Source organism: Convolutriloba macropyga, unplaced genomic scaffold (assembly GCF_964194025.1).
Source record: "Convolutriloba macropyga unplaced genomic scaffold, txConMacr16.3 SCAFFOLD_4436, whole genome shotgun sequence".
Lineage (NCBI taxonomy): Eukaryota > Metazoa > Xenacoelomorpha > Acoela > Convolutidae > Convolutriloba > Convolutriloba macropyga.
Window position 1 is genome coordinate 1 of NW_027450424.1, and position 7,500 is coordinate 7,500.

The 7,500-nt window shown below is 41.9% G+C and overlaps 1 pseudogene; it reads left to right on the top strand.

Annotated features, from left to right (window-relative positions):
• Positions 1–6,413: 6,413 nt before the first annotated feature.
• On the top strand, positions 6,414–6,565 carry LOC142355874 (5.8S ribosomal RNA; annotated as a pseudogene).
• Positions 6,566–7,500: the final 935 nt, after the last annotated feature.

A 7,500-nucleotide genomic window follows, 5' to 3' on the forward strand; every position in this document is an offset into this window, starting at 1 on the left:
AAAGCTGCACTGTAGCAAATTCTATGTGTGTAGCATTATTAGGGAAGTGTTGTTTGATGGCACCTCTCTACTTGATGCACCAAAGAACTACCTTGATGGCTCATGACCGCTGGTAATCTGTCGTCGCTAGTAGTTCGGAACTGAGAACAAATATGTTCGCAAATTACAACAATTATACAGCATATTGCTGAATAAAGCAGAACCGAATAATACTCAGTGACTTTACACCAAGACTGACTAATGTCTGGATTGTATCGTCCTACTCGAGTAAGGCGAAGAAAAGCTAGAAAGATACGCTTTTCACAAAGCAGGCTTAATGCATGCAAACCAAGGAGGAAGGAGTGATGCCCCTCCTTATAATAAGCAGAACCAAATAAAGAACAGACAGCATCATCTGTACAGTGACCAAGAAGAGGTGAAACTTCTGTATGTGAAAAGGCAATTTGAGCGAGATTTATTAGCAGACTAGTATTATGTTGTTTCTAGTAGGCGAAAGCCGAAACATCAACATGTGAAAATCTGATATTAAATCCTCAATCATTTTCCCTAGTATTATACAGCTATGAGTAACCTTAATTGGACACGGCAATTATTGCTGACCGGTGAAACTTTCGCATGGGAAAGACACACACACTTCTTGACAAAGCAATAAGTATTATGCTGTTTCTAGTACGCGAAAGCAGAAACATCAGCATGTGAAAGTTGTGAAGTTGAAGAATTTTTGTGTTGAGTACGATGTTGTTACTAGTAACCATGTCGACAGCTGAGAACTGTTCTCTAACCAATAGAAGGTGAAACTTCTGTATGTGAAAAGGCAATTTGAGCGAGATTTCTTAGCAGACTAGTATTATGTTGTTTCTAGTAGGCGAAAGCCGAAACATCAACATGTGAAAATCTGATATTAAATCCTCAATCATTTTCCCTAGTATTATACAGCTACTAGTAGCCGTAATTGGTCAGGGAAACATTGTTGACCGGTGAAACTTCACATGGGAAAGACACACAAATTACTTGACAAAACAATAAGTATTATGCTGTTTCTAGTATGCGAAAGCAGAAACATCAGCATGTGAAAGTTGTGAAGTTGAAAAGTTTTTGTGTTGAGTACGGTGTTGTTACTAGTAACCATGTCGACAGCTGGAAAGCTGTTCTCTAACCAATAAAAGGTAAAACTTCTGTATCTGAAGAGGCGGCGTGATTGAGATTTTTAACAGACTAGTATTATGTTGTTTCTAGTAGGCGAGAGCCGAAACATCGACATGTGAACATCTGGTTTTTAAATCATGAGTCAATTCTCCCTAGTATGATACAGTTGTTAGCCGGTATTGGTAACAGTAGAACAGAGATTTGGAGGGCAAAACCTGCTCATGGGAAATGCTCACAGAGCGCTATCTACCAGTACACATAGTATTATGCTGTTTCTAGTACGCGCGAGCCGAAACATCAGCATGTGAAATGTGTAATCGTGGGTAACTCTAAGTGTGTAGAGTACTGTGTAGTAACTAGTAGCCATGCCAAAGCATGCATTGAAACTCTTCGTGATTTAAAAAGCTCAAAGCAAGATTGACGAGGCCGCAAGGCTATGTCTTTCTAAATTCGAACAAATCGAAAGATTGTTCAAAGTACAATTAAACTGATTGATCCTGTCAGTTGCCATATGCTTGTCTGAAAGACTAAGCCATGCATGTGCAAGCGAAGCTTGAAAAAGTGGAACCGCGAATGGCTCATTAAATCAGTTACTATCTATTAGTTGATTTGCAAGCTAAATGAATAACTGCGGTAACCCTGCAGCTAATGCATGCTGATTGTCCGACACTGTCGGAGACTTTTACAAGACTACACCGGGTGATTTGCTAAGTACAGACACATCCCGTGATGAGTCCTAGTAACTGAAAGATCCCAGATAGCTTCGGCTTGGGGACGGAACTTCCGAATTTCTGACCTATCAACCTATGATGGTAGTGTAACGGACTACCATGGTTGTGACGGGTAACGGGGAATCAGGGTTCGATTCCGGAGAGGGAGCCTTAGAAACGGCTACCACATCCAAGGAAGGCAGCAGGCACGCAAATTACCCACTCTCCGCACGAGGAGGTAGTGACTAGAAATAATGATATGAACCTTTATGGTTTGTAATCAGAATGGAATGGACTTAAAAGCTCCATTGATGAACGAGTAGAGGGCAAGTCTGGTGCCAGCAGCCGCGGTAATACCAGCCTCTACAAGCGTATGCAATAGTTGCTGCGTTTAAAAAGCTCATAGTTGGATCTGTTTGAGTAGAACGGCAACATGGTCTTCAGTTAAATCTGTTGACTCGTTCCGCTCATCCTTCGCATCGAAGAAATAGTTTGCACTTAAATGTGACGAACTGTGGAAACGGTGTTTTCACCCTGAGAAAATTAGAGTGTTCAAAGCATCCTTTGGGATCGAATAATAAAGCATGGAATAATGGAGAATGACCCGCTACTCGATTGATGCCGGTTGGCTGAGTGCGGTAATGATTGAAAGGAACAGACGGGGGCATTTGTATTGCTACGTTAGAGGTGAAATTCTTGGATCGTGGCAAGACAAACTACTGCGAAAGCATTTGCCAAGAATGTTTTCATTAATCAAGAACGAAAGTCAGAGTATTGAAGAGGATTAGATACCCTCGTAATTCTGACCATAAACTATACCAACCTACAATTTGTCAAAGTCGATCTTGACTTGGCAAGAGATTAACCGGGAAACCAAAGTTTATTGGTTCCGGGGGAAGTATGGTTGCAAAATCGAAACTTAAAGGAATTGACGGAAGGGCACCACCAGGAGTGGAGCCTGCGGCTTAATTTGACTCAACACGGGAAAACTCACCCGGTCCAGACATCTTAAGGATTGACAGATTGAATATCTTTCATGATTATATGGGCGGTGGTGCATGGCCGTTCTTAGTTAGTGGAGTGATCTGTCTGGTTAATTCCGATAACGAACGAGATCTTCTCCATCTAAATAATGAAATTCACTATATGTGAATTCAAACACTTCTTAGAGGAACTATGCGGAATTAAATACCGCAGATGAAGTGAGGCTATAACAGGTCTGTGATGCCCTTAGATGTTCTGGACTGCACGCGCGCTACACTGTGTACTTTTAGATTGAGTACTCAGCCCTTGGTCCGAAATGGACTGGGCAATCAGAGAAAAGTACAGCGCTTCAAGGGGATCGTCTGTTGTAACTTGCAGACGTGAACCAGGAATTCCTGGTACTTATGAGTCAACAACTCATAGGGATTACGTCCCTGCCCTTTGTACACACCGCCCGTCGCTACTACTGATTGGATAGTTAAGCAAGAATTGCAAATTCCTACTGTTGGGACTTCGGTCTCCGGCAACGGGATGAAGCGGATCGAGCTTAATTGTCTAGAGGAAGTAAAAGTCGTAACAAGGTTTCCGTAGGGGAACCTGCGGAAGGATCAGTGATTGATTCCTTCGGGCATGGCTGCTGGTAGAGGCCATGTCTGTAGTGCGCATGACGCTCTGTCGCTAGAGATTGCTTGGCAACCAATCTCGAATTATGTATCGAGCTCAAAAACTACTTGTGTGGATACATAGTTCAGCAGTCATGGCAAGGGACTGCTTAAAGGGAGACTAGTTAGCAAAAGCAGCCTAGCAGAACTGCAGCTATCTAGATCTCAGAAGCTGGGTTATAGAAGCCCAGCTATAGACTTGTGAATGAGAAAGGCCTAAAAAGGTCCACAAGTCGCGTGGTTAGAACCGACACGCAAAAATCCCAGCGAGTGACAGAGCGTTGCGCTGTTCAGTGGGAAAGAGTTGAGCTACTCGGGGCGCCCACTGAACTTGCTCCGAGCCAAAGGCTCGAAAAAACACAGCTTAGCCTCAGATCCTTTACATAGAAGGCTAGCTAAAATAAACTTACCTTGGACGAGGGTAAAGTTTAGTCAGTTCTTAGGGGAGAGTAATCCACAGCTTCTCGCCCTCTGAACATTCTCCCAGATATGTAGGTCTGGGAGAGTCTCCTCCTGTTCTTCGGAATCTGGAGGTAGACAAAGACAGTACGATACGATCTTGCATCGGGATGACTAACCGATAATGATCATAATCTGACAATTTTTCCGGCTTGAGGCACCGGAGTCAGATTAAAGACACATACTGAACTAAAGGCGTATGTGCAAAGCTTGTCGGAGTGTAGAGAGTCAAGCTGAGTTGACTCGTCACGTGGTGATGACAACAGCCATGTGCAAAACACTCACAACTTTATCGTCTATGTGGAAAAGGTTGCTAACAGCGCTCTCTATGAGAGGCCCTCGCATATAACTATACGAGGAAAAGGCGATAGAGTTGTTTGAATGTGGGGCAGGTTCATCGACAAGCTAAGTTGATCACATTCTTGTTGTGGCATCCTACTAGAATTGGTCACGGTCTGCACCAACTCTCCCCAAGTTGGCCAGACTTAAAACTAGAAATAAGGTTTGCAGCTATGTGAACCTAGAAACTGTAAAGGAGTTGAAAGAACTTAAAGGAATTGAAAGAGGCCTTGAGGTATATCCTCTTGGTAAAGACCCACAAAAGCTCACAAAAGTGGCTTCGAAGGGCAAAACTGGTTCATCCAAAACAATTGGAGAGCTTAAAGCAGAACCAATTCGAATGAAACACTATTGGTGAAACTTCATCATGAGAACGTCACAAGCTGATCACGCTCTATGATATGACTAGTATTATGTTGCTTCTAGTAGGCTAAGCGCAAGCCGAAACATCAACATGTGAAAGTCGTAGAATTTTGCAATCAAACTGTGGCTAGTACTGTGATGTTACTAGTAACCTGGTGTTCCGTCATATGGCCAAGAGAGCATTTGAAGGCGAAACTTCTGCATGGGAAAGCTGCATCATGATCAAAATTTTATATCGAGTATTATGTTGACGTTAGTAGGCCTTGGCCGAAAACGCAGCATGTGAAAGGTATAGATAAAAGTTATTGTTGCAGTCAGTACTGTGTAGTTACTAGTAGCTGGATTTAAGCTCAAAATGAGACACTGTTGGTGAAACTTCATCATGAGAATGTCACAAGCTGATCAAGCTCTATGATATGACTAGTATTATGTTGCTTCTAGTAGGCTAAGCGCAAGCCGAAACATCAACATGTGAAAGTCGTAGAATTTTGCGATCAAATTGTGGCTAGTACTGTGATGTTACTAGTAACCTTGTGTTACGTCATATGGCCAAGAGAGCATTTGAAGGCGAAACTTCTGCATGGGGAAGCTGCATCATGAACAAAAGTTTATATCGAGTATTATGTTGACATTAGTAGGCCCTGGCCGAAAGCGCAGCATGTGAAAGGTATAGATAAAAGTTATCGTTGCAGTCAGTACTGTGTAGTTACTAGTAGCTGGATTTAAGCTCGAAATGAGACACTGTTGGTGAAACTTCATCATGAGAACGTCACAAGCTGATCACGCTCCATGATATGACTAGTATTATGTTGCTTCTAGTAGGCTAAGCGCAAGCCGAAACATCAACATGTGAAAGTCGTAGAATTTTGCGATCAAATTGTGGCTAGTACTGTGATGTTACTAGTAACCTTGTGTTACGTCATATGGCCAAGAGAGCATTTGAAGGCGAAACTTCTGCATGGGGAAGCTGCATCATGAACAAAAGTTTATATCGAGTATTATGTTGACGTTAGTAGGCCCTGGCCGAAAGCGCAGCATGTGAAAGGTATAGATAAAAGTTAGCGTTGCAGTCAGTACTGTGTAGTTACTAGTAGCTGGATTTAAGCTCGAAATGAGACACTGTTGGTGAAACTTCATCATGAGAACGTCACAAGCTGATCACGCTCTATGATATGACTAGTATTATGTTGCTTCTAGTAGGCTAAGCGCAAGCCGAAACATCAACATGTGAAAGTCGTAGAATTTTGCAATCAAACTGTGGCTAGTACTGTGATGTTACTAGTAACCTTTTCTTACGTCATATGGCCAAGAGAGCATTTGAAGGCGAAACTTCTGCATGGGGAAGCTGCATCATGAACAAAAGTTTATATCGAGTATTATGTTGACGTTAGTAGGCCCTGGCCGAAAGCGCAGCATGTGAAAGGTATAGATAAAAGTTATCGTTGCAGTCAGTACTGTGTAGTTACTAGTAGCTGGATTTAAGCTCGAAGTGAGACACTGTTGGTGAAACTTCATCATGAGAACGTCACAAGCTGATCACGCTCTATGATATGACTAGTATTATGTTGCTTATAGTAGGCTAAGCGCAAGCCGAAACATCAACATGTGAAAGTCGTAGAATTTTGCGATCAAACTGTGGCTAGTACTTTGATGATGCTTGTAGCCAACCGAATTGGTTGAAAAGCCCAATAAGTAAGCTAACTTGGGAGAGCTTGTTGGAAACCAAATGCTACTAGATTGGTCCAAATACATCCTTCAACAGGGGATCACTTGGCTCGCTTTACGAAGAGGAGCACAGCTATATGTGTTAATTCGGTATGAATCGCAAGATTTGTTTACCGACCTCTCTAACGCAAAAGGCGGTCTCGGCTTCGGCTGTTGACTGCGTCCGATTCAGGGTTATATAACTCTCGATTGAACACATTGATGTTCTATTGTTGGTGCTTCCAATAAAATTGGAACACTTAAAGCAGAACCGATTCAAATAATAGCATTCTGATCAATGATTGCATTCCTTGATCAAGAACTGCTGGAGTCATTGTGATGGCGAATTTTCTTCATAAGAAAATTGCAAAGAGACGGAACTTAATGAGACTAGTATTATGTTGTTTCTAGTAAGCGGAAGCTGAAACAGCAACATGTGAAAATCAAGTTTTGTTCAATGATCTCGAGGCGATAAGTACTATGAAGCAACTAGTAGCCTAAGCATGACTCAGATTTGAGACAGTCAAAAAGACTGGCGAAACTTCTTCACATGAAAGTTACATAGAGAACTACAAATGTATACAGCGAGTATTATGTTGTTTCTAGTAGGCGAAAGCTGAAACATCAACATGTGAAAGTTGTCTGCAAACTGTAGAACGATATGTGATTAGTACTGTGCTGTTACTAGTAGCCAGTCTGACTGTAGAAGCCAAGACAAAGGGAAACTAATGCATCTGAAAAGGACAAGTTATGGAAAGGTATGCACGATAAGTATTATGTTGTTTCTAGTAAGCGGCAGCTGAAACATCAACATGTGAACGTCGTTGTGTACAGTAACCTAGAACTATATAGTCCTTAGTAACGTGCATTTACTAGTACCTGTAATTGGTATTCAGACTCAGGCAGTTTGGAATAGTTTGGCAAAGATGCACCAGAGAAAACTGGGATTTGATACAGAAATTGTTGAATACAAGTATTATGCTGCTTCTAGTAGGTTGAATCCGAAACATCAGCATGTGAAAATTGAAAACATTTCTGGTTCGAATTGTCACAAGTATTTGGTGATCTGAGTAGCCAAACTCACTACAACGCCAATTGAAGGCAAAAATTCTCAACGGGAAAAGCTATTCTCA